General features: G+C 34.5%; 1 protein-coding gene across 1 annotated transcript in view; it reads left to right on the forward strand.

Annotated features, from left to right (window-relative positions):
- LOC145296767 (uncharacterized) overlaps positions 1–26,320 on the forward strand; it is a 242,404-nt gene that overhangs the window by 15,287 nt on the left and 200,797 nt on the right. The gene's annotated exons all lie outside the window — the stretch shown is intronic.

Below are 26,320 nucleotides of genomic sequence, written 5' to 3' on the forward strand. Positions count from 1 at the left end.
ATATCAAAGGCCTTCGATAAGGTATGGCATAAAGGCCTACTTCACAAGATTTCCAGCTACAGTATAATGGAAATGTTTTCTCAATTATTAAATCATTTCTCTCTGATAGGCTCATAAGAGTAGTGGTTGATGGGCAGAAATCAGAGCCCCACAGTATTAATGCTGGAGTCTCTCAGGGGTCTATCCTGGGCCCAATTCTCTTCCTAATCTATATCAATGATCTCCCAAAACACATACTTAAATCATTCATAGACATCTATGCTGATGACATGACCATCTATGGCAACACCTCAAAGGCCGTAAATGACAACGTTCTCTCTGATTCTCTCTCCTCTGATCTTGAACGCGTGGTACAATGGGGGAAGAGGTGGTTGGTTACTTTTAATGCATCTAAAACTAAGCTTCTGTCTTTACATCATCAATGCTCTGATCCCCATCTGGCATCAATTGAAATAGATAGCTCTCGTCTTGGGAAAGCTCCATGTTTTGATAAGCTTCTGGGATTGACCTTTACTCCTGATTTGATATGGAACACATACATCAAGTCTGTTGCCAAGGTCGCTGGAAAAATGGTAGGATCCTTCTACTGCTCCAGTATATATCTCACTGCTGATGCAATTCTCTATCTATATAAAAGCCAAGTACGTCCAAGGATGGAGTACTGCTGCCATATCTGGGCAGGAGCTGTTAAAAACAGCCTATCCTGCCTTGACAGAGTACAAAATAGACTTCGTAGCCTAGTGAGGGTGCCCTTTTCCTTTCCCTGCAACCTCTCTCCCACAGAAGAGACGTTGCAGGCCTGTCATTTTATCATTATTTCCATGGCAAGTGCTCGTCTGAGCTCCAATCTTTGATCCTCCCCCTCGCCAATCTTTCACGAAAATCACCGGTCTAGCTTAAACTACTGTCAGTAATTTTCCCCACTTTTTATCTGTGTCTAAATCAAAACGTAGATTCCATGAACAAAGCTTCTTTCTTAGAAGTGCACCCCTGTGGAACTCTCTTCCGTTTGCCCGTTTCACACCTGACTACAACTTGGATGCCTTCAAGTCCAACATAAAAAAGTTCCTGATAAATCGGCCCCTTAAGTAAGACGGTCTATCACATCTCCATTATTAACGATTATTACGATGTTGTCCCATTGATTACTGTACACACAATAACCCTTATCCCCGAATGGCCTTTGGGCCTTGATAAATGGTGACTTCCTTGTAAAAAAAAAAAAATAATTAGGTTTTCTATATTGCAATGTAGACTACAGTGTATTGTGGACTACGTTTCTGCGAAGAGGCATGTGAAGCTTCCTCCTGATGCATCGCGATGGATCCTTAACTAGAGTAGGCAATCAATTGATATGATTGAAAAATGGACGATTTCATTGATTTTGATGACAATAAAAATATGAGTGAAACATTCATTGATCATCATCAATCCTAGGCAACGTCGAGTCTCTAGTGCTAGTAATAACTAATTTTCGTTCAAAACACATGTTATAATTGCAAATTGGGGAAAAAAACAAAACACAAGCATTGATAATTTCATGATTGGCAAACAAGAATAGTACCCGATTCAAAGTTAGCAGCAAACGGTGTTTGGTCAGATTCTTTTCCTGGTATTAAACTTTATCATTAATATAATTTCCGGCAAGAGTTTCAATTTCCCAAGTTTATTGTTGTTAGGTGAAAGTACAAAATAGTTAACAAAGAACCTTCATCAGTAACTTTTATTAGGTGGATTCTACCAGTAATTTGTTTCATATTTATTTTTAAGTTATTATCGAGACTCGAGAGATATGACCCCCATCATGACAGTCATTTTTTTTCTTATTCTCACGTAATGCTCGATACTACTTGTTTTTTAAACCGAATAAACGTTTTAAAGACTATTGTAAAACCAACCTGACATTTGTATTATAAAAGTTTTATTTGGTTATTAGTAAATGTAAATTTGTGAATCAATTTTGCCAACTTTTTGTATAATATTTTTTTAACAATTAAAAATCATTTTGGTGCAAGAAAATTAAAAGTAGTGGCCGCCAGCAATTAAATCTTTAAATTAAGTTTCTATTTTCAAGATGTAAAAAGAATAAATTGAATTTAGGTAAATACAGCATTTTATTTAAACTTTTTTAGATTATTGTACATAAATATTTATAAAATAATTATTAAATAAAGTGTTATAACTTTTTCGGTGCTTCTATAGAATTTGAACCTAACTAACACGACTTATTTTAAACTAGCCCGCACTTCTCAAACAGTCCTAATTTTCTGTTATCAAGGTGCCATTTTTACCTATTCGTTCATTTTTTGCCATTTTTTTTCAGGTGCCTTTTTTATCGAGCATCATAATATCTGACCTACTTCAGATGCATCCTTTTAGTTGAACTCAGTAGCCTGTACAGAACATAGAACTGAACTCTCTACTTAATTCATAGATTTAGTATAAGGTTATGGTTAGTGGAATGATCACGATCTACCTCTGGATTAAATTTCAATTTCAACATCTAAGTTTAAAAATAAGAGGTTACATCACTGATTATAATCACAATGTTTCAGTGATGTAACCTCTTATTTTTAAACTTGATTATAATGACCAAGCTAAAAATAGCCGTTTAATACATGTTTTGTAACGTTGTGATTTCTATTAAAATAAAAAAGTAAATAAATAGCCTTGTTTTTTTTTGTTTTTGTTTGTTTTTTTTCGTTTTGTTTTGTTTTTTTTTTTTTCGTTTTTTTTTTATCTGTTTAAAAAATTTTTTTATTTTTTTTTATTTAATTTTATTTTAATTTTAGGAAGAATGAGTCAGTGGAATTTTGCAAAATCTCACTGTCCATTTTTACGAGCGAATTGCCCCTTAAACAAGAGTCTCTCCTGTGTTTTCTTTACTCTTAATTTTGGAAAAATCCTTTTAAAAAATCCTTCTCTGCCATCAGTCTGTGAAGGAGAATTCCTTCTAGACTGAGGCCATTTTTGTTTAAATTCAGAGTGCCTTTTTTTTTTTTTTTTTTAAATAGTTTTTTTTTTGTTCCCTACATTAAAAACTGACCTCGTGTCTAACACTGCCACTGTGATGGGCAAAAAGTAGACAAGATTTGCATTCCACCCACTATTAACCAACCACCGTTGTTACATTTAGCCAAACTTCCACTACTGTCCTCTCTAGCCCTTTCCCCTTTCTACATAACTGTCTTATATAAAGAGGAGGACTACTCACTGTAATATGGCTGCTCAATAATGCTGCAATTACGCTTAGTTCTGTGTTGTCTTCATTCTGATATTAGCCGTGAACGTAACATAGTGACAGCACATTTATCGACTTCGTACCATCCAAGAAGAATGACAGATCGTCAAATAATGTGTTAACAGTATTCCTTTCAGTTTTCACTTCTGTTACGTTTTTCTTTTTTATCACTCGGTCGCTCCCACATGGATATATTAATGATGTGCCCTCACCTTATGGTCCCTGCTGATCTCTACAGTCTGTTATCATTATCATTATTGTTGTTATCGAGTTGCTGTTGCAAGTGATTCTTGCCTAAACTTTTTTTTCATCTCTGCATTGATTAATTTCCAAAACAGAACACGTTCGATGATGTATGCCGAAGAGAATATGACTACTGCAACGAATACCATTTCCTTGACTGGCGATATGTCCAGCTTACATATCAAAGCCCCAGAACGATTCATTTTTAGTAGGAATAAGGCAGACTCCTGGGAAATATTTCATAAACGATGGTTCAACTACTCATTATTGACAGGTTTGGACCATAAACCACGAGAAATTCAAGTTGCTGTACTTGAACTGCCTGGGCAATGATGCCATGAAAATATACCAAGGCACGCAACCCAGCGACTGAGCTGACTGTGGGGACATACTACAAGCACTAGAGGAATATTCTGTCGGAATTAATAAAACCTGAGATTTGCATTCCATTAGAGGAAACCGGGTGAGGGAAAGGCCTTTGACAAGTTCTACAATGATCTAGGAGTATTGCCGCAGACATGCAATTTATGCACTCGATGCACTTCTGCAGGTCCAGATTGTTGGTGTCCATGACCAGTTAACCAAGCAGGATCTGCTAAAAATACAGAACCTTACTCTACAGAAGATTGTAGACATATGCAGAACATCTGAAATGACCAAACTCCCAGTCAAGGAATGGAACTAGATACATCCCAGGTGAGGAGGGTACATGAAATAGTCGAGTGAAGGAACCAATCTCCAAAAGAGAATGCCTATTTTGTGGCTAAACACACATGCCAAAATGCAGCAGATGCTCAGCCCATGGCAAACTATGACATGTATGCAACGAGAAGGGACACTTTTAGTTCAAGTGTCCCAACAAAGACAGAACAACGCGAAAAGAGATATAACACAAATGAAAGCAAGAGGCATGTTGCACTTCTACCAGGAATACATCAACTAGACACATCATCAGAGGAGGATGAAGAATACAATCACCGGGTGAATGCAATAAAAACCCCAAAGACAAAAGAGGCCAAATGCCTTATTCTTCTGAATAAAAAGTTGTTTTCCAGATTGACACAGGAGCATCTATTAATACTCTCCTTGAAAAGTTTTCCAAGAGGATGAAACCCTACAAATGGGGTCTTATCAATGTGGAATAAATCTCTGATGAAACCACTCTGTGTATGGCGAATGAAAATAAGATACCCAAAAAACAACAAACCTACTAATTTGTAATAGTCGAAGATGAAGATGACTGCCAACCACTGCTTGGTCTGCTGGTGAGCATACAAATGGGCCTTTTGGAGATATAACAGAACTTCCGTGTCGCAGCAGTCAACATAGAGAAAAACTATAAGGAGGTGTTTGATGATCAACTTGACAAACTGCCGGGTGTTGCCACTCTCCAGCTCAAGCCAGATGCAATCCCAATTGTAATGCCCAATCGGAGAATACCTATAGCCATACATTCTGAAGTGAAAAAGGAGTTAAGTCAACTAACCAAATTAGGAGTAATTAAACCAGTAGAAAAACCTAATCCATGGGTTAGCTAACTTGCTATTACAAGAAAGAAAAATGGGACAGATAGAATATGCCTGGATCCTCACGAGCTCAATAAAGCACTCATGCGAGAGCACTATGCCATACCAATTATTGAGAATGTCTTTCATGACATGAGAGATACAAAAATATTCACAAAAGTGGACCTCTCATTAGGATATTTGCATGTTGAGCATGATGATGCATCCAGTGATCTGACCACCTTTCAGATATGCTTTGGCCAATACTGTTGACGTTGGTTACCATTTGGCCTTAACTCCTCAGCAGAGATATTCCAAAGAAAGCTGAATGAGCAATTTCAAGACATTCAGGGAGTTGTCATTATTGTATGATCTGGTCATTATGGGAAAGACCAAGAAGAATATGACAGGGGACTCCACAAACTACTCCAGAAATGGCAAACAATAGGAGTAAAACTTAACCCAGAAAAAACTAGAGACTGGATTAACACAATCACTTTCCCAGGATGTCGCATCATCAAAGACGGCATTGGAATCGACCAAGAAAAAGTGGGAGCTATCACTGATATGCGAGCACCAGGAAACATTGTTCTCCGTAGATTCCTAGGCATGACAATCTACTTTCTTCTTTTTTTTTTTTTTTTTTTTTTTTTTTTTTTACATGGTAGTCACCACTTACAAGGCCCGGAAGCCACTCGGGCATAAGGGTTATTGCATGTACAGTAATCAATATCAATGAGATAATATCGTAGTAATCATTAGTAATGGAGATTTGATAAAGTGTCTTACTTAAGGGGGCGGTTTATCAGGAATTTGTTTATGTTGGACGTGACGACATTCAAGTTGTAGTCAGGTGGGAAACAGGCAAACGAAAGAGTTTCACAGGTGTGCACTTCTAAGAACGAAGCTTTGTTCATGGAATCTACATTTTGATTTAGGTACAGATAAAGAATGGGGAAAATTATTGACAGTGGTTTCAGCTAGATGAGTGTTTTTCATGAAAGATTAGCGAGGGAGGATCGGAGATTGGAGCTCAGACGAGCACTTGATATGGAAATAACGATAAAATGACATGCTCGCAATGTCTCTTTTGTGGGAGAGAGGTTGCAGGGAAGTGAAAAGGGCATCCCCCTCTAAGCCATGAAGTCTATTTTGTACTCTGTTAAGGCAGGATAGGCTGTTTTTAGCAGCTCCTGCCCAGATATGGCAGCAGTACTCTATCCTTGGACGTACTTGGCTTTTATATAGATAGAGAATTGCATCAGTAGTGAGATATCTTCTGGGGCGGTAGAAGGATCCTACCATTTTTCCAGCGACCTTGACAACAGACTTGATGTATGTGTCCCATCTCAGATCAGGAGTAAAGGTCAAGCCCAGAAGCTTATCAAAACATGGAGCTTCCCCAAGACAAGAGCTATCCATTTCAACTGATGCCAGATGTGGATCAGAGCGTTGATGATGTAAAGATAGGAGCTTTAGTTTTAGATGCATTAAAAGTAACCAACCATCTCTTCCCCCATTGTACCACGCGTTCAAGATCAGAGGAGAGAGAATCAGAGAGAACTTTGTCATTTACGGCCTTTGATATGTTGCCATAGATGGTCGTGTCATCAGTATAGTTGTCAACGAATGATTTAAGTATGTGTTTTGAGAGATCATTGATGTAGATCAGAAAAACAGTTGGGCCCAGGATAGACCCCTGAGGGACTCCAGCATTAATACTGTGGGGCTCTGATTTCTACCCATCAACCACTACTTTTATGAGCCTATCAGAGAGAAATGATTTAATAATCGAGAAAACATTTCCAGTTATACTGTAGCTGGAAATCTTATGAAGTAGGCCTTTATGCCATACCTTATCGAAGGCCTTTGATATGTCAAGAAAAATTGCCCTAGAAAGGAAGCCTTTGTCAAGAGATTCACTAATCCTGTGATATATAACCGTTAGCACATCTGACATAGATCTGGCAGAATGGAAACCATATTGCATGTCACTAAGGTTATTTTTGCTAAGGTGGTTGACTACTTCTTTATTTAATATGGATTCCAGCAACTTACTCATGACACACCACAGGAGACTAATTGGTCTGTACTGAGAGGGAGATAACTTGTCACCTGAATTCTTAAATACCGGCCATACTGATAAGGTTTTCCAGGGTGTTGGGAAGCACTTCTCCTTAAGGCAATGCTTAAACAGTTTTGTAAGTATGAGGGTAAGTTCTGGCTGAAGCTTTTTCAACACTATAATTTGAATTCCGTCAGGGCCAGTTGCTTTACTGGAATCAAGGTTCTTGATTAGCTTGGCGACCTCATGCACAGATATTTGTATGTTGCATAGCATGTTGTCTGTTATAGGAGGAAATACGAGGAGTTGATGTCCTTGGTCGCATAGGGTAGAATTAGCTGCAAAGTTCTTGACAAATAGTTTGGCTTGTCTGATGCTGATGAGATGACCTCAGGTCCATTGTTGATGGTTGGGATAAAATGCGCGCTTCTGTTCAGGATTCTGTTTGCTATTTGCTAAAACTGGTGGGAACCAAGCCGCTGCTCAGCTACTTTGGATTTAATGGACTGAGCATATAGCCCTCTTGCATATTTTTATTACTCTTTTACAGTGGTTGCTGGCAGTCCTGAAAGCAGCTTTAGTCTCAGTGCATCTATTACATTGGTAGCTATGGAAAAAGTGATTTCTGCGTGCGATGACAGCAGCACATTCTGGGGAGAACCATGGCTGGCTATTAGGTTTTTGTTGGAATGTTTTGGATGGTATGAATCGGTCTATGCCTACAATTAATCATTCAGTCAGGTCTGATACTATAGAGGGCACATCATTTTTAAACATGGAATACAGAGGTAGATCAGATAAGGGAAATTTATTCCAAATCTTGCAGCAATGACAAAACCTGACCAAAAAAGATGTCTTGTGGACTTGGTCAGATTTCCAACAAGCAGCTTTCAACATTGTAAAAGAAGCAATCACAAACTCACCCATCCTTACATACTATGATTCCCACAAGGAACTGACTCTCAAGAATGATGCATGTGAGTATGGATTAGGAGCAGCACTAACACAGGTCGATAAACCAATTGCATTTGCAATTAGTTCCCTCAGATGCCGAACAAAGATATGCACAAATTGAGAAGGAGATGCTAGCAGTTGTATATGGCCTAGAAAAATTTCACTACTATATCCACAGAAGAGAAATGGTAGTTTTGACTGACCACAACCCCCTCGTCTCAATCATGTTTAAAATGTTTCTATGTGATATGTTGAGTCTGGTATGGCGGACTACATATAGATGACAGGAAAAAAAGAAAACCATCATCCCTTGTGGTATAAATCAAAAATTATAGAATAAGGGTGGCGAGTAAGATGTTTCAAAGGAGTAGCACATATGTTGAGTGACAAATTCCTCTGTAGTGGACATAGTATAGAATTAAATAAAATATGGGATCGATAATTAGAAATAGATTGGAATGTAAATATAATCTACGATTATATAAAAGGAACTTTGTGTGTGTGTGTGTGTGTGTGTGTGTGTGTGTGTGCGCGCGTGCGCAAGTTTGTTCCCTATGGCCAATTTTATTTTTTTTATTTCACATTAAGATACTTTGCATCTAAGTGTGTTCTTGCATAGGTTTTGTATCAGAATGCATCCGATAAGTATCAATAATCCAATTTTGACCAAAGTCAATACTTTTATACAACCTAACATCATAAGTGCATTTGAGAAGTTTTATCACTGCACAAGCACAAGCCTATAAAATCAACTGTAGATTAATTCATAAGACAGCACATTCAAACAGAATTTTTTTTTTTTTTTTTTTTTTTTTTTTTTTTTTTTCAGAGCAAAATTGAACCATGGTACTTGACGCTTGCACTTTAAACCTGGAGTAAAGCCATTATTTACAGATAATTTTATAAAATCATCAGTAAATTCTCTACAGTGCAATATAGACTGCAATGTATTGTGGACTAAGTTACTGCGGAGAGGAATGTGAAGCTTCTTCCCATATCTGTTTGATTGAAAAATTGGTTATTTCAATGACAATAAAATTTTAAGAGGGTTGAAGATTTGTTGATCCTCATTCAATGTCTAACAACGTTGAGTCCCTCTGCTAGTATATATGTATTATGATGTTAAGTTCTTTCGGAATTTTTTATTTGGATTTCAAATTATGTATTTTCAAATAAGTTTTCGTTATAATACCTTTACTTTATATATCATTTTAAAAAGCGTTTTTTTGCTCTATCTAATTATTTAAATTACAATTGTTTTAAAATAATTGTCTTTTCAGAACATTGAATACAAGATAGGTAAAAAGAAAATTTGCACAATTTTCTCATTTCAATTCAAGCTCAGCCCAAAAGCTGCTGAAACAGCTCTCGATATCAACAAAGTGTTTGGTCCAGAAACCACTACTGAACACACAGCACAATGGTGGTTTAAGAAATTTCGTGACAGCAACAAGAGTTTTGAAGATAAGCATAGTGGTCGCCCATCGGATGTTAACAATGATCAATTAAAAGTCTTAGTTGAAGCCAATCCACGCATAACTGTTTGAGAACTTGCTTCTGAATTAGATGTAATGTATATGATGATTTACAACCATTTGAGAGAGATTATAAATGGGTGCCTCACGAATTGAATGACAACCAAAAGAAACACTGTTATGAAATGTCATCTTCCCTTTTTTTATGCAGCAAGAACAACTTGTTTCTCGACCAGGATGTGATTTTCGATGAAAAGTGGGTTCTTTACGACAACTGGCAATGCTCAGATCAGTGGTTAGACGCCAACAAAGCTCCATGACACTTCCCAACGTCAAACCAAAAGAAGGTCATGCTAACTATTTGGTGGTCTGCGACCGGTCTCATCCACTAGTTTTTTGAATGCAGACGAAATCTGCTAACAAATGGATGAAATCCATCAGAAACTTCAACAACACCCAGCATTAGTCAACAGAAAAGGCCCAACTCTCTATGACAGTGCCCAACCACACGTTGCTAAACCGACCCTGCAGAAGTTGAATGAATTTGACTACAAGACTCTGCCTCGTCTGCCATACCCTTCAGACCTCTCACTTACCAACAATCACTTTTTCAATCATCTCAACAACTTTCTGCATGAGAAATTCTTCAAAACCCTAAGCGATATCAAAAACGCTATCAGCAATTTCATTGCCACCAGAACACAAGATGTTTACATTACTGTTATAAATACACTTATTTTACGTAAGTAAAAGTGTGCTCATTCTGATGGTGCTTATTTCGATCAATAAATTTTTGTTTGGACCGATATGTTTATCTGAATTTAAAAGTTAAAAGCCGCACAAACTTTCTTGTCAACCTGATATAATACACATCTAGCTAACATTAACTTCAAAATTCATGACATGTGTTTGGCATGTATCAGCAACATGATAGCCTTCTGGGGGTTGAATGTTCAGCCCCTACTTCTAGCGATAATAACTAGGAATAAGTTTAAAAGAAAAAAATAGTTGTTCCAGCAGGTCATGGCTGAAGGAATAAGAACAATTTACCCCTGTTGATTAAATAAGGGTTCAGATCGAAATTCTGTGCCAATTCTCAAGTTCAACTTTTAAGTTCTCAAGTTTGAAAAGCTGCATCTGAAGAAAATAAATTGTTACATCGGCCGAAATGTTCTAAATATTATGAATAGTAGTCCCAATAATACAAATTACCCACCCTCATTTAAAAAATTAAAAACTTAATGCAATAATCTACCAACAGAACCTATAAATAAATTTCACACTATATACTCACAAAGAATTCATTCTCTATATATCTAATGAATGAATATAATTGCATAACAAAACTTACATTCATAAAAGGGCACTTTAGAAAACGATATGCAATAAAATTCTGTTTTAAATTTGGAAAAAATGCCACAGAAATGTATGGAATGCTTTTGAACATTTTGCATCAGTTTGGGGTGGCAAGAAATTCAAGGAAAGCAAGGAGTCTGTGAGAGATGATGCGAGGAGTAAGGAAGTCAGAACACCAGAGTTGATTGGCCAAATAAAGAATTTCATGGATCATCGTGTGTTTATAAAGACCATAAATGCACAGTTTGATGTCAGCGTGGGAACTGTACACACAATCATTTGCAAGGAACTGAAGATGCGGATAATTTGTGCAAAGCTTGTCCTGAGAGTGCTCCATCATTGTCACAGACTATTTGACCAAGATGGGCATCAAGGCAGTTTCTCACCCTTCCTATAGTCCAGACTTTGCTCCATGTGACTTTTGGTTATTCTCTAAGCTCAAGGAAAACTTTAGATGTTGTAGTTGAGACAATTGAGGAGATGAAAGAGTTTGTGACGAGGGTTATTGATATGCTCACACAAGAGGACTTCCATGGAGCCTTACAGAAGTTGTTGGAATGGTACAACAAGTGCATTGCAGCCAGAGGAGATTACTTCAAAGGGGACTAGAGTTGCATGTGTGTACTATTAATAAAAGTGTCCATATGAAAAAATGTCTAAACATATTTCAGGCCATCGTATTTATCTTATCAAATTTAGTTTTTAATGATTAGTTATAATCATTAATTAAATTAGTTTTTGAAATCAATAGTTGTTGAAACTTAAGCAGCATAAAAAAATGTATATTTAAAGCTTAGAAACAAATGAAAATGTGTACTTAACGTTTAAAAAAATATAACTAATGAGGTTTTTAATGAATTATCAAGTATTCATTGTTGAAATTTATTTTTGCATCAAATTTCTTTTTTTTTTCTTTTTTTTACATAGGCATCACCACATTATCAAGGCCAAGAGGCCACTCAAGGATAAGGGTTAAAGAGTTTTAGGAATTAAAAAAAATGTCTGTTTTAGATGAGAATTGATAATTCGTATTTGGATTATTTGGACTTGTGTTCTCATCTTGAGTGTTATTCACACAATGTTTCAGTGAATGTAATCTCTGACCTTCTTTAGGTGTATCTTGTTGAACTCTGCATGGAATTTCGAACAGAATCCTTTATTTAATCCCGGAGGGGAGAACTCATGGCATAGTGGATAAAGTACTTGGTAAAATTCAGTTGTAAGTTACATTCTTCCAAAGATTGAAAGTTCAAGAACAAGAGCATGCCAATTCCGGGGACTAAATAAAGGTTTGTTCAAAATTCTGTGCAGACTTCCAAGTTCAATAGAAAGATTCCCGAGTTCGACAAGAAGAAAATTAGAAGTTACATCGCTCAAAATGAGAATAGTAGTTCGAAAAATTCAATTGATATGAAAATGTTTAATGTTGAAATGAGGATTATTTTTTTAAATGAGTGGGACATAAAATATGACTGCAATAAATGAAATCCCTTTCAATGTTTAAAAATTGAATTTGTATTTTTTTTTTTTTTGTAATGTGTTCAAATTTTAAAAGTTATGCAATTGTAAAATTGATGAAATTTTTTTTTAATGGTTTGTTTCACTTTAACATGAAGATGTTGGATAACATCCATTGTTGGTGTTAAATTGTATTCTGATGTACACAAAAATATTCCCCTGCTATTTAAACAGAATAAAGAGAGAAAGATTTGTCTTTTTCTTATCAGTTAGCTTTCTCTTTGTATTATTGGACTTATTCAGACTATTGGGTGCTTCTACACTATCAGAACGAAATTTTGTAGTCAATAAATGAAGTTTTCAGATAAAAAAAACAATGGTTTCTACTGATTTTTGTCAATTTTAATAAATTACAATGTTAGATTCCAAATTATGTCCGTCAAAATTGCCTGAATATTACTGAATTATTTAAAAAAAAAACAACTTTGTGTTAGCTGGTGAGAAAGTGCGGCCATCTTGTTTTTATAAAATAAATCGAAACGGAAAATTACCTCTCTTTTGAACTCTGTGTCTTGCATAAGCAAATACGATCGTTTTCTTCAAATTCTATTTTCTTTAATAAATATTTTTCTACCTTATTGATTTTCGTGATTATTATAATTTAAAAAATACGAGGAATACGTAGATACCATTGTTTTCATGTGAAATTCAGTATTACAATTACCGAAATTTCGTTCTGATAGTGTAGAAGCATCGACTACCGTTCTCATTTTGGATGTTATTCGCACAACATTTAAGCCAATGTAACGTCCGTACCTTGTTGAACTTAAGAATCTGCACGGAATTTTGAATCAAACTCTTTATTTTAATTCATGAAGTTAGTTAGCTCTCGCTCCATTAGTTATGATCTGATAGAAGTCTCAAGTAATTCATAATCGTATTCTTAGTATCATGGTTGTTGCATCCTCAGTGCGGCCAGTACTAAGAATACTAAGTAATAATCAGTTCTAAATGCAATTTTCAGAATGAAGGTTCAATCTGCAATGTGGGTGATACTAAGAATAGAATTGTAGATGAAATAAAGGGTTCTGTTTAAAATTCAATACAGATTCCCAAGTTCGACAAGATACATCTAAAGAAGGTTGGAAATTGCACCAGCCGAAATGTTGAGAATAACATACAGGATGGAGAACATTAGGCCAAATAATATAAATCATTCATCTTCATTCTGAAAATTTTCAAAACACAAACTTGAATGTGTGTCGAATTTGGGAATCTACACAGAATCTTGAATGGAACCCTACATTTAATCCACGGCGATAGCATTCTCTCGTTCTGTCTATCATGACTGAAGTTTTAAGTAATTTGCGATTGTATTCTAAGTGTCGCCCACACTGAAGATTGAATCTTCAACTTCCAGAAGAGTGTAACTTTCACAAGTGAATTTTACTAAGTAATTTATCCACTATGCCACCGGTCCTTTCATTCGATATTCCATGCAGCTTTCCAAGTTTGACAAGATACACCTGAAAAAGGTCTGGGGTTAAATCAACCAAAAGTTGTGAAAATAACACTCAAGATAGTAGTTCAAAGAATCCAAATAATACGAACAATCAGTTCTCATCTCAAAAATTCAGAAACATAATTTCTCATGGAAATAAAAGGCTTTTGTAATTTAATAGTTTTTATTTCCCTGATTTAAAATTATAGATGCACATTAATAGTATAATGTTTGTCTGTGTGCATATCGAAGTTCATATGCATGTAAAAAAAAAAATAAAATGAACATTTTTTGAAAAATTCTGATTACATAACTGAGATCAATTTATAGTTGCCTAGAGATAAGCATTTCAAAATACGCCTTTTAAGTCCCCCTCCCCACACACACAGGAAAAATCCTGGTAGTTTGCAATTAGTGTAACCAAGTGAGTGTATCTGCTCAATTTCTATACACTTTAAGAACAACAAAATGTATTTAGATATGCTTGAATAACAGTGAAGAAATTAGTATTGTTTCTGGGTCATGTTTTCATCTCTCCCCCGCCCCTTTTACCTTGTGGTTGTTCAGTCAACTGTGATGCATTCATCCTCATCCAAATCGTTCCGTTTTCTTTTGTTCAGCACCTGCAACCAGCTTCACCGAAAGCTTGTGTCTTGCTTCACTTCACACTCGCCGTCAGTATTTACAGAAGCCATACATTAATGGACATCGTGTAACCATGTTCACACTTTAATTCTTCGCATAAGTTTGATACTTGTCATTTTTCTTTTGTGGTGAACAATTCTTTTTTTTCACTCTATTAAAACTGACAGATCAGTTGATTAATTGGTGGTTTTCTTTACAGATCTTTTATGGTTAACCACAGATTTAAGTTTGCAGTGATTTCTTATGTGAAACATAATTATTTGATGTCCCTAGTTTCAAAATGCCATAAAAAAGAACATTTGTAATGACCTTAATAGATTTTTTTTTTTTTACATTCAAATTACATAATAACGGGATACTTAAAGTCCCTATTTGTTTGCCCCTCCCAATGAAAAAAAAATTAGTTTTTTTAATGTGGAAAAACTTCAACTACCCAAAAGCGAGCACTCTGGATTGGAACAAGGGACACTTAGATTTTGTATACACTATATATATATATATATATATATATATATATATATATATATATATATATATATATATATAATATTGCAAATTCAATTCTACAATATCCTGACGTTTTCTACTTATATATTAGTAGCGTGTGTGTCTGTATTTACAACTCTCCTGCAGCCCACACCACTGGAATGACCAAACCTGGCATGATGATGGTCCTCCACCTAGGGATGTATCACACCATTTTCCATGGTAAAGGTCAAGGTCAGAGCCTATATGGATATACTCTCATGCAGCCCACACCACTGGACCAATCATGACGAAACTTGACATGATGATGGCCTCTGACCTTGGAATGGTACACACTATTTTTCAAGGTCAAAGGTTAAAATCATATTTGGTGTGGCTCTTACAACATCCACTTACTGCAAGGGTGCCCCCGAAGCGGGTACTTGAGCATACAACAAAATCCCACGCAAAGCGCGAGTATCTTTGCTAGTATATATATATATATATATATAGAGAGAGAGAGAGATAGAAGCAAATAATGAGTAACATAAACTTTTTATTATGTTTCCATATAATATTAAACAGTTATAGAGAAGGAGATTTAAAAATAGTGAATCAGATATTACTCAGGGAAGAGGGGGTCTTAATAACACCAATATTTCTCCTCTCATTGTCTTTTCCTGTCAAAAATTTATGTATTACTTCATATAAAACTGGCTATATTTTTCTTCCTTTGAAGATGTAATTTGAGCTGAAACAAAACAAATAAAATCTTTCCTATCCAATCTATATTAATAAAATTCTCATATGTCTGTGCGTTTCTCATATTTACATAACCTACAGATTTTCTTTTATATTATTAATCAATTATTGAAATTAAAAAAAAAATGCAATAGCATAAAATAAAACATCTTTTTTTATTAATTCTTATATATTACGAAATTAAATCTATAAAACATTTTCGTTCCTTCATAAATAAATCGACCATTCGAATTTTAAGTTTTAAAAAAATGAATAAATTACTTTGTGGTTCTTTAAAAATTAAAAAGAATTTGGAAACATTTAAACCGTCAAATAGGCAGTATTTTGGGGCTTTAAAATCCTTAGCAAATCTTTAAAAAAAAAAAATAAATAAAGTTATTTTACAAAAATAAGTTTGTGAAGACATAACAGTAGTTATAGTTTTCTACAAATGTGGTTCAATTAATAATTTAATAATCAAACATATAAAAAGTACATAATGATAACTCGTAATAACCCCCCCCACACACACACAAAAAAAAAAAAGAAAAAAAATTAGTGACACCATATTTTGGGGTGATATTATATTTTGGCGCTTCTGCACTATTAGGACGAAATTTCGGAAATCATAATACTGAATTTCACATGAAAACAATGATATCCATGTATTCCCTTTATTTTTAAGGTGATTATATGCCAAAATTACGAAAATTTATAAGGTAAAAAATTATTTATTGAAGAAAGAAAAACGATGAAAAGACACAGGAGAGTTTAAAAGGGAGGTAATTTTCCGTTTCAATTTAAACAAGATAGCCGCAATTTTTTTTTTTTTCAGCTAACACGATTAAAGTTGTTTTTTTAATAATTCAGTAATATTCAGTTAATTTTGACTGTATAATTTGGAAGCTACCCTTGTAATTTATTAAAATTAACAAAAAAAATCAGTAGAAACCATTGCTTTTTATCTGAAAACTCTTATCAACTTCAAAATTTCGTCCTTATAGTGTAGAAGCGCCTATATTTTTGTTCTCTAAATGACAGCAACAATCTATTGTAATTTTCATATGAAATCGAAATATTAGGTTGGTGCAAAAATAAGGTCGTTTATATATATATATATATAATTGAAGGTCCAAGGTTTATATATATATATATAATTGAAGGTCCAAAAAAATTTTTGCACCAACCTAATAAAATATAACGATGATATGCTTATTTTAAACGGATACATTACAAGTGTTCTTGACTTATTTTTATGTTTTTAAATAAAATGAAGTATGTAGTCCCTATTTATCACGTCCTATCAATGTCTCATGGGCACAAGTGAATGCCGGAGAAGAGGAGTGGGGAGATAACAAAATTTTTTACTTTCATTTTGAAACGATTTCTATTTAAAATTATTAAAGAATATTTGTTGGGTGAATAAACTTATTCTCTACGAGGTAATTTTTTCTCATCCCAAACAAGGCACAGTGCCACTAAGTCGTAAGGGGCTACTATTTGGGACCAGATTAGCAGGGATACTATATAGGGGGTTGAGCAGCGAGATGTCTCCATGGCTGACAGAACGAGAGAATCCTACCCCCATGGATTAAATAAAAGGTTCCATTCAAAATTATATGCAGATTCCAGAGTTTTAGATACACCTAAAAAGGGTTTAAGTTTACATTGGCTGACACGTTGTGAGAATAACACTCAAAATGAAAACAATAGTTCACATAACATAAACCCTTTGTCTGTGTAAAAATAAATGTTATTAAAGTTAGGACAAAAGAATATTCTTATTGTTTTGATTCTCGAGTACATATCCGACACAGTTAATCAACCGAGAACCACATCACTCTCTATGAAAACAATAAATAAATAAAACATATCAACGGATATATACTCGAGGGTCAAAACAACGGAAAGAATATTCAGTTATCCTAGCTCTAGTTATTATTTGTCAGATTGTGATGCTAGGTATCAGATACTGTTGTAAGTTAATTTTTAATCATCTATATTAAACAATTGCACATATATTTGCACATACAATGCATTTCAAGTATTATTAGACAGCAGATACTATTGCAATTCAGACGTATTTTTTTGGTAGATCATCCTTTTTCTTATACACTTGAATCACTGTTTTATTTTTGGTAGATATTATACATATATCTTTAAAGCTTGTTATATTGAGTTCACCACCCGGAAAACATTGTTACAGGCACTAATGTTTCAGTCTTATACAATCAGTTGTGTAGAAAGTGATAATTACGGTTAGCCAAAGGCTTCGAACCTAATCACCTTTAACTCTGTAGCCAGGTATTCACTGCCTCAGTTATCAAAAATTATCACAGGGTGAGGAGGGGGATTAAGCTCTATATATAGTCGAAGTAAATGAACGAATACTGAAAGCTAGTTAGATTGGTGTTCAACAGCAGACGCTGGAACATTGCATTACCTAAGGTTAATAACTTAGAACTTTCTTAGAGGCCCAATCCTAGGTGAAGGGTTTTTTTACTATTGTTTTTATGAATAAATATTATCTTTATCTACAGATATTAGTGTTTCATGTTTACGCAATCATATATATATATATATATATATATATATATATATTCAGACAGACATTAAAAGTATTGTTTAGGTAAACGCTATTATAATTCAGTAGATTTTTGTTGTTGGGACATTTTTTTCTTTCCTACTATTTACTTGAATTAATATTAAATATATTACACTTTTGTGACATTTATGATATCCCTACACTAGGTAGTTCTGCTAATTATATTATAATGATAATAATTTAGTTATATTTCATAATAATATATACGGAAATTCTAGTTAAAATATAACTAGTATTAATTAGTGACAACATTTATGATATAGAAATTATCTCAATATAGTTCTTTTCGGCATATCGTGTCCATGGCTCAAGCAACATACATTTTGTTATATATTTTCACTTGTCAATATTTGGTTGCAATAATATAGTTGTATTAATCATAGTTTTGATCTCAAGTTTGAATCTTGAAACTACAAAAAAAAAAACACATCTTGCTGCACAAATCCCGATTTAGGATACCCTTATAAATGTCTCCCTTTACATCTCAATAGCATTATGCCATGTTTGGGATGAATTAAAGTAAAAAATAATGGAGCCTTTATTAATTAAGCATTAATCTGTATATATTATAAAAGTGAACTTGTGTGTGCATGTGAAACGGTCTCTACCAAACTATTCTATCAATTTTTGTCTACAGACTTAAAACTTGATATATGGGGTTATCAGATTTTTAGAACAAATTTCATTTAGTTTTTAGCTGGTAAAAATAGCTGCTAAGGGGTCAACATTGAAACTATGCAATCGTAAGTCGACTTAATGTGTATCCTTTTTGCATGTACAAATATGTATTTATACGCTTGCGTTAATTAAAGTATTGATATCTAGGTGTCCTTAAGTCGTATGGCAGCAAATATCGCTAGCGAGCTAAATGTTTTGGTTTCGATTCTAGCTGATGGCAACCAAATCAGATATATATATAATTTTTTTTTTTTTTATAAATGACTACTATATATTGGGTACAGTATAATAATCACTAGAGAATTGGCTCTGTAATAACTACATCTGCATAAATGAAAACATCATATTTAAGCACATTTTACAACCTAGCAACGCCGGGTGCTTGCTAATATTAATACTATTTAACAATGTGATGTATAAAGTTGCTATTTATAATGGTATTAACATATAGATTATGCTTATTGAAGACTTACAGATTTATATTTGATCTATATTACTAGTTATTCAATAAAATATTTCAAACAATTTTTTTTTTAATCACAAATAGTTCTTTCTTTGTCCTTCATCTTTCAACTGTGTCTTAATAATTACACACTTGCTAAGTATTTAATTGCCCAGGTGATATTTCTTAAAACTTTTACCTTCTTAACTTTTTGTTGTTTTTATAGTCCCTTTGTCACTTAACATATTCAAAGTTCTCTGGGCAGATCTTTACAATCTCTATCCTTTACAAAGTGCAATTTATATACTAGACATGTTTTTAACAATTAGTTAAATACATTGGATTTTACATTTTCTTGTTTATTATTGACCGTCATAATTCCTTTTAGTATGGATAAAGTAAAATTAAAATAACAAACCTTTGCCCTACCCACTTTTCTGACTCTTGTTCTTTTCTTGTTTTTTCTTCCTCTTCCTTCAACTCCTTAGATTTCATTCACTTTTTCTCTTTTTAATTTTTTGTTTTGTTTACTCTTAATTTCTTCTTCCTCACTCTTCCCAATTTCAATGGATGTTACAATTTCTCTCCATTCATTCATTTTATTTCATTAAAAAAAAAACGAGAGAAATAAAAACCTTTTTATTCGGTTTTTGTTTGAATTTTTTTTTATTCATTATTTCTTATTTATTTCTGTTTCCCTCCTCCCAAAACTCTATTTTGATTCATCTCTACTTAGAATTAAAATCGAGGTGGGCTAGATTTTGATGCTGTAATCCACCGTGATACTGTAGCTTTAAGGCATTGGTGTTAATATATTCTGCAGCTGCATGTGCTGCTTGAAGCAGCTGCAAGGATAATATGCACCTATAACCATTCATACTCTTCCAAGAGAGGGGTTTTCTCTTGGCCTTTTGCAAGGGTCATGCAAGAATCTACACTTGTTTACTCCTGTGTAACCAACTTGAACAAATGGTGAGTTTCCGTTTGGGGCCTAATTAAACTGCCAGTTCCATTAACAGACAAAAAAATAGAAAAAAGGCGAGTTATTTACTTTCCTGCAGCTTTAGACGAGTAGAGTACTACAAGGTGGATATTGTCCATGCTTTTGTAGCGATCGCTCTCAGAATGTTTTGAGTGCCACCTTGTGATTCATTGTGAGCTTAATAAGAACATATAAAATGGCAAAAAGGGGCACAAAAGAATTCTTAATCTGGTGTGGGCAGCACAATCTGACCGTCTTTCATTGCAATTAGACCAGCATGTGTCTATGTTTCCGATTTCAAGATTATTTTTCTTTTCTTCTTTAGTTTCTTCTTTAGTTTCTTTCTTGTGCTGTGATAATACTCTCTAGTTTTCAACAGTTTTTCATTCTTTAATTCTATTCCAAGTGGTCGTTGTTTTTGTTGGTGCGTACTTCAGTGTTGAGGAAGAGATGAGAAAGTCAGCTGTTCTATATTAAATGGATTCCTATCATGGATGCTTTTTTTTTTTTTCCTAATAAAGAATGTTATTATTTACACACTTGACAACAAAACCAATTCAACCTGCTTACAACTTTCATGATCAGTATATTCACGTGTGACACCTTATTTTTTTAAAATTAGTTGTTTAAAATATGATTTAAAAGAAACAGTTTTGGTCTAGTTTAAGATGCAATTACACAAACAATTATAAAGTATTATATTTTCTACTTTAGCATTTTCTGTAAGGTTGTTTTCTTTCTAGTTTCTAAACTACACTCTATCATGACACTAGAAAAATGTTTTTGTTACTATTGGCCGACTTTTAATGCAAGTTCTTTTATCCTGATAATTTTGAAAAAGAACTAATTTATTAATATGCTCGAGTTAAATCTATGTAGAATGAGTTTAGAATCAATTCAATTTTTGATTTTGTTAAATGTTTCAAGCATTGCAAAAAAAAAAAAAAAATTGAATAAAATGTTTGAAGTTGAACAAGCTGTACCAAAGTCTGAATGTATTTTTTATTTAACGTGAAAGTCTTTGTTCAATTAAGTAATATTCTGTGATTAATTTTTTTTTTTTTTCACTGTTAACAAAATTTAATAAGAACCATTTTCCTGAAAGACTAGCTGTCAGTCCAAAAATATTTCAAAATCAAACGAATGATTAAAAAGCATACTACATAGACAAAATGTAACTACTTTTGTTAATATTAAATGATGGAAAGGTAAACTATGTTTTAATCTGTATTTTTTTTATTGTAAATATCGATTTTTGTATAGATTTTTTTTTTTATTCTAGGCAGAAATTAATTTCGGATTTTAATTTCTTATTTTTAAACAATTGTTTATTCCTCCTCTCTCATCTTGCATAGCAATTTTTATTTTCATACTATTATTTACGCCCCCCCCCCCAACAAAAGAACAATCATTTCATTAAATTAGTCTTTTCAATCAATGCTTGTATTATAATGATTTGGTTTATTGGTTAAAAAACGAAAGTAAATAGGATCCTGGACAACGCCGGATAGAGAGAGCTAGTTATTTATATCTTAATCAAATAGAAAATATATCTGACTGATTTTAGTCAGATGCATTCTTTTATATATAGTCATCCAATTTGTTTACAAATGGTAATTTGTATACCATTTCCCGAATGCTCAACCTAAGATAGAGAGCATTATAGTCATCCACATAGTACTGTTTCGCTGTTTCACAGCTCATCAGTCCGGCTAAACAAGCAAGTACCTCAAGCCAGGATTGAAACCCGATCACCCAAATGACAGACGGAACCGTTGCGCTATATGACTGTTGTTGCTGCTGCTGTGCGGGCAGTGAATTTAGTGCCCGCATAGCAGCATAGCATGTACAGTGAATTAACAGTGTACCTAAGCTCAATTTGTTTACACAAAGAGCATCGCTTCATATGCTAATGGTAATTTGTATACAACTTCCTAAATGCTCTCCCTTAAATAGGGAGCATTATAGTCATCCACATACAGTACTGTTTCGCTGTATCAGTGTGGCTAGACAAGCAACTTACTCAAGCCAGGATCGAAACCCGATCACCCAAACGACAGTCGGAACTTCTAACCGTTGCGCTATATTTTTTTTTTTTTTTTTTTTTATTCAATTTTCACCCCAAACAAGGCACAGTGCCACTTTGAAGCAGGGGGCTACTATTAGGGAATTAATTAGCGGGGTCATTATGAAGGGAGAAGAGTAGAAAGATGTTTGTTAACATTACACTTGAACTTCTGCATATCATTGCAGTTGGGAAAGCAGAATCCCGGAAGGGAGTTCCAAAGACCCGCAGTTCTGGGGAAGAAACTATTGGAGTAAAAGGCTTTCTTGCACCTAGGGATCTCCACTGTAAAGGGATGAGACTTAGTAGCTTGTCGGGTTTGTCGGGGGTAGTTACGTCGGGGAGGTACAAGTGTTTGCAGTTCGTCAGAGCATTCACCATTAAAGTATTTGTAGAACAGGCAGAGGGATGCAACATCTCGTCGATGGGACAGAGGTTGAAGCCCAGATGACAGTTCAGGACCTATCAGGTTTGCGACTCTTTTTTGAACCCTGTCCAGGAGCGAGAGACAAGCAGCAGATGCACCAGCCCAGATGTGACAACAGTACTCCATACATGGGCGAATGGTTGCCTTATAGAGGTATAGGATACTGGCAGGCGTAAGTAGTTTTCTAGCACGGTAGAGGGAGCCAACCTTCCTTGCAGCAGCCTTGGCAATGCTCTCAATGTATCTATTCCAGTTCATATTCCCTGTAAACGTTAGGCCGAGGAGTTTAAAAGAAGTACTTTCAGGCAATGTGTTCTTGGCCATTGCTATTGGTGGTAGAGAAGGTTTCTTGTAGTTATTGAAGGAAACAAGCTTAGTCTTAGCAGCATTGAATGAGACCAACCATTTTTGTCCCCATTCCACTACGGATTGGAGGTCATCCTCTAGTGTTTCTGCCATTTTCTTGGATATGTGTTCATTTGTTTTCCCCTCATATCTGTTATAGAGAGTGGTGTCATCGGCAAATATACCCATCTCCGAAACAATATTATCAGGGAGGTCGTTTATGAATATCAGGAACAATAGAGGTCCAAGGATAGACCCCTGAGGCACTCCCGCATTTATGTCATATTGTTTGGATGTACGTCCGTCGAGGACAACTTTGATTTTTCTATTACTTAAGAAGGATTTAATTACGTTATGAATTCTTCCAGTGATTCCATATGATCTAATTTTCCTTAGAAGACCATCGTGCCATACCCTGTCAAAAGCCTTAGATATATCAAGGGCCACCGCTCTACCCTCCCCTGTTTTATCCAATGAACGGTATATACGTTCAGAAACTACAGTTAAGATATCTGCTGTTGAACGGGCTTGCCTGAATCCATATTGTTTGTCAGTCAAGAGTTTAGCAGCTGTTAGGTGCTGGACTAGGGCTTTATTAACTAAGGACTCAAATATTTTGGCGAAAAGCGGGAGGAGGCTAATGGGGCGATAATTTAGTGGGTCAGTTCTTTCACCAGAATTCTTGAAGACTGGTACCACAGAGGCGGTTTTCCAGCAGTCGGGAAAACAAGATTCGTTAAGGCATTTATTGTAAAGTTTGGACAGAACTGGAGCAACCTCGGCAGAGCATTTTTTTAATAGCACAGCCGGGATGAGATCTGGTCCACATGCTTTAGAGGTGTCTAGGTTTTTTATAATAGCATGTACCTGAGAAGGGGTGATTTTCAAGTCGTCAAGTGTGGCGTCTGTTCGCAGAGGAAAATCAGGGAGTGAGTGGTGTACCGAGTTCAGTGTGGAGTTTGAGGCAAACCGACTGGCAAGCAGATTAGCCTTGTCAGTTGCCGTGCAAGCAACCTCATGATTGTTTGTTAGTGGGGGAATAATTGACTGTCCATTATTAACTACGCTGTTGTAGATTTTCCAAAAATCCCGCTGCTATGAGGGCAGTGAATTAACAATGCTTTGACATTGTCCAAATACCGAAGCTCAATTTGTTCACACAAAGAGCATCACTTCATACGCTAATGGTAATTTGTATACAACTTCCCAAATGCTTAACCTAAGATTATATATATATATATATAATGTGTGTGTGTGGCTACACTGAATATTCCGCGTGTCATCCACTGTAGGATTCTTCAGGCTTGGCACATAAGCCTAAAGAATCATAGTGGATGAAACGTGGAATATTCAGTGTAGTTTAATCGCCATATATATTTTATAAATTACTAACTAGCTCTACCTATGTATTGAGCACTTTTGAATAAATACTTAAAGTTTACGCATAAATTTATACTTTCGTATATTAATTTTATGTGAGTATATGAAGTAGTTATATATATATATATATATATATATATATATATATATATATATATATTGCTTCATTGATTTCCTTATATATTCAATTTATTTTTATTATCAGTTATGAATTTCACAAACTTGTATAAATGTTGAGTACATTTTAAAATAGTTCATAAAAAAAGGATTTATTTGAAGAAAATTGTCCCTTAAAATATTTATATCTGATAAAATCTTTACATTTTAAAGGTATCCATTGAGTGTCTTGTCATGGCCTTAATTCAGTCTCGAGAGATAATGGATACCCCCTGTAAGGGTGGTTGTGCATTTAATTGTGAAGCTAGGGTTGCACAATCTCCAACTACACCTCTCCTGAGTTGGCACTGTCTGATTCCAGTGACAAGAATCCAGAATGACTGCTAACCGTGCTGAGATAAATGGAGAGCACATACAACACCGGGTATTCTCAAATGGTTACCCTTTTCAGTACTGACCAAGCTCGATATGTGATTATACCGTATATTTATTAAATATATGCAATTTGTATTATATTCAATTTGTATTAAAATTCTAAGGACCATTCTGACAAATGTCAATTGAACAAACGGTATTATTGGGAAACAATATTACTTTAAGTGAATTTGCTTTTATTGGTTATTTCAAAATATCTTCGTTTTATCAAGATTTTTTAACTTTACAACTAATTGAAAGTTTCCCTAATCGAGCTTTCTTCTTTTTGTTGGGTCATCCATCAATTGATAGTGAAACATTGTTCATTGTTTCTTAAGTCTGATTGTATATGCAGCATGCCAAACCTGCGTATAGTACATTATACTGCACTAACTGGAACATTCCGTTGTAAAACAGATCATCAGTTTATTGATAAGTTCAACTGGAATTATTGCTTCCTATGAAACAGCAGGGTTTGTAGTCAAACAAGATATGTTGCAACGTGGACATAAGAGACTATTATTTGGGATCATGTCTAACAGGAAACTGTGGGTAGTTAAGCAGCAAGATGTATGTTCACATTACACTTAAACTTCTGCATAATAGTACAGTCAGGAAAGCAGGAGACAGGGAAGGAATTTCAAAGGCTAGCAGTCCAAGGAAAACTATTAGAGTAGAAGGCTTTCCAGAATCTAGGGACCTCAACAGTGAAGGGGTGAGATTTTGCCGTTTGTCAGGTTAGTCAGGAATATGTAGGTCGAGGGACACAAGTTCATTAAAGAACTCTTCTAGATCTATCGTGTTTCTGTCTATACACATGCAAGGTAAGCTCAAGAAGGGTGTGGTCCTTACTATGCATGGACGGTCATTTACTGTGAAAAGGCTACATTTTGCATATCGCATAGCAGTGGGATGAATAGAGACTAATCGAAAACACCTTTTAAAGGCTAACTCGATTATTGAATTTAAGCATTTTTATTTCAACAAAATTTATTATAAGATTCTTTGCATTTTGAAGGATAGTTATGCGCTCTCTTTTAATAATAGACCCTAGTTATTAAATCTGATTTAAAAAAAAATAAATCAAAAAAATTATTCCAGTCAAGAACTATAATTTATCAAGTAAAAACACATGATTCGTGCCTATTGCTTTTTTTTTTTTTTTTTTTTTTTTTTTTTTTTTTTTTTGCTTCTAGCTATCATCAAATACATTTCT

This window comes from Euprymna scolopes, chromosome 17, assembly GCF_053919585.1.
Source record: "Euprymna scolopes isolate OS-2025 chromosome 17, ASM5391958v1, whole genome shotgun sequence".
NCBI lineage: Eukaryota > Metazoa > Mollusca > Cephalopoda > Sepiida > Sepiolidae > Euprymna > Euprymna scolopes.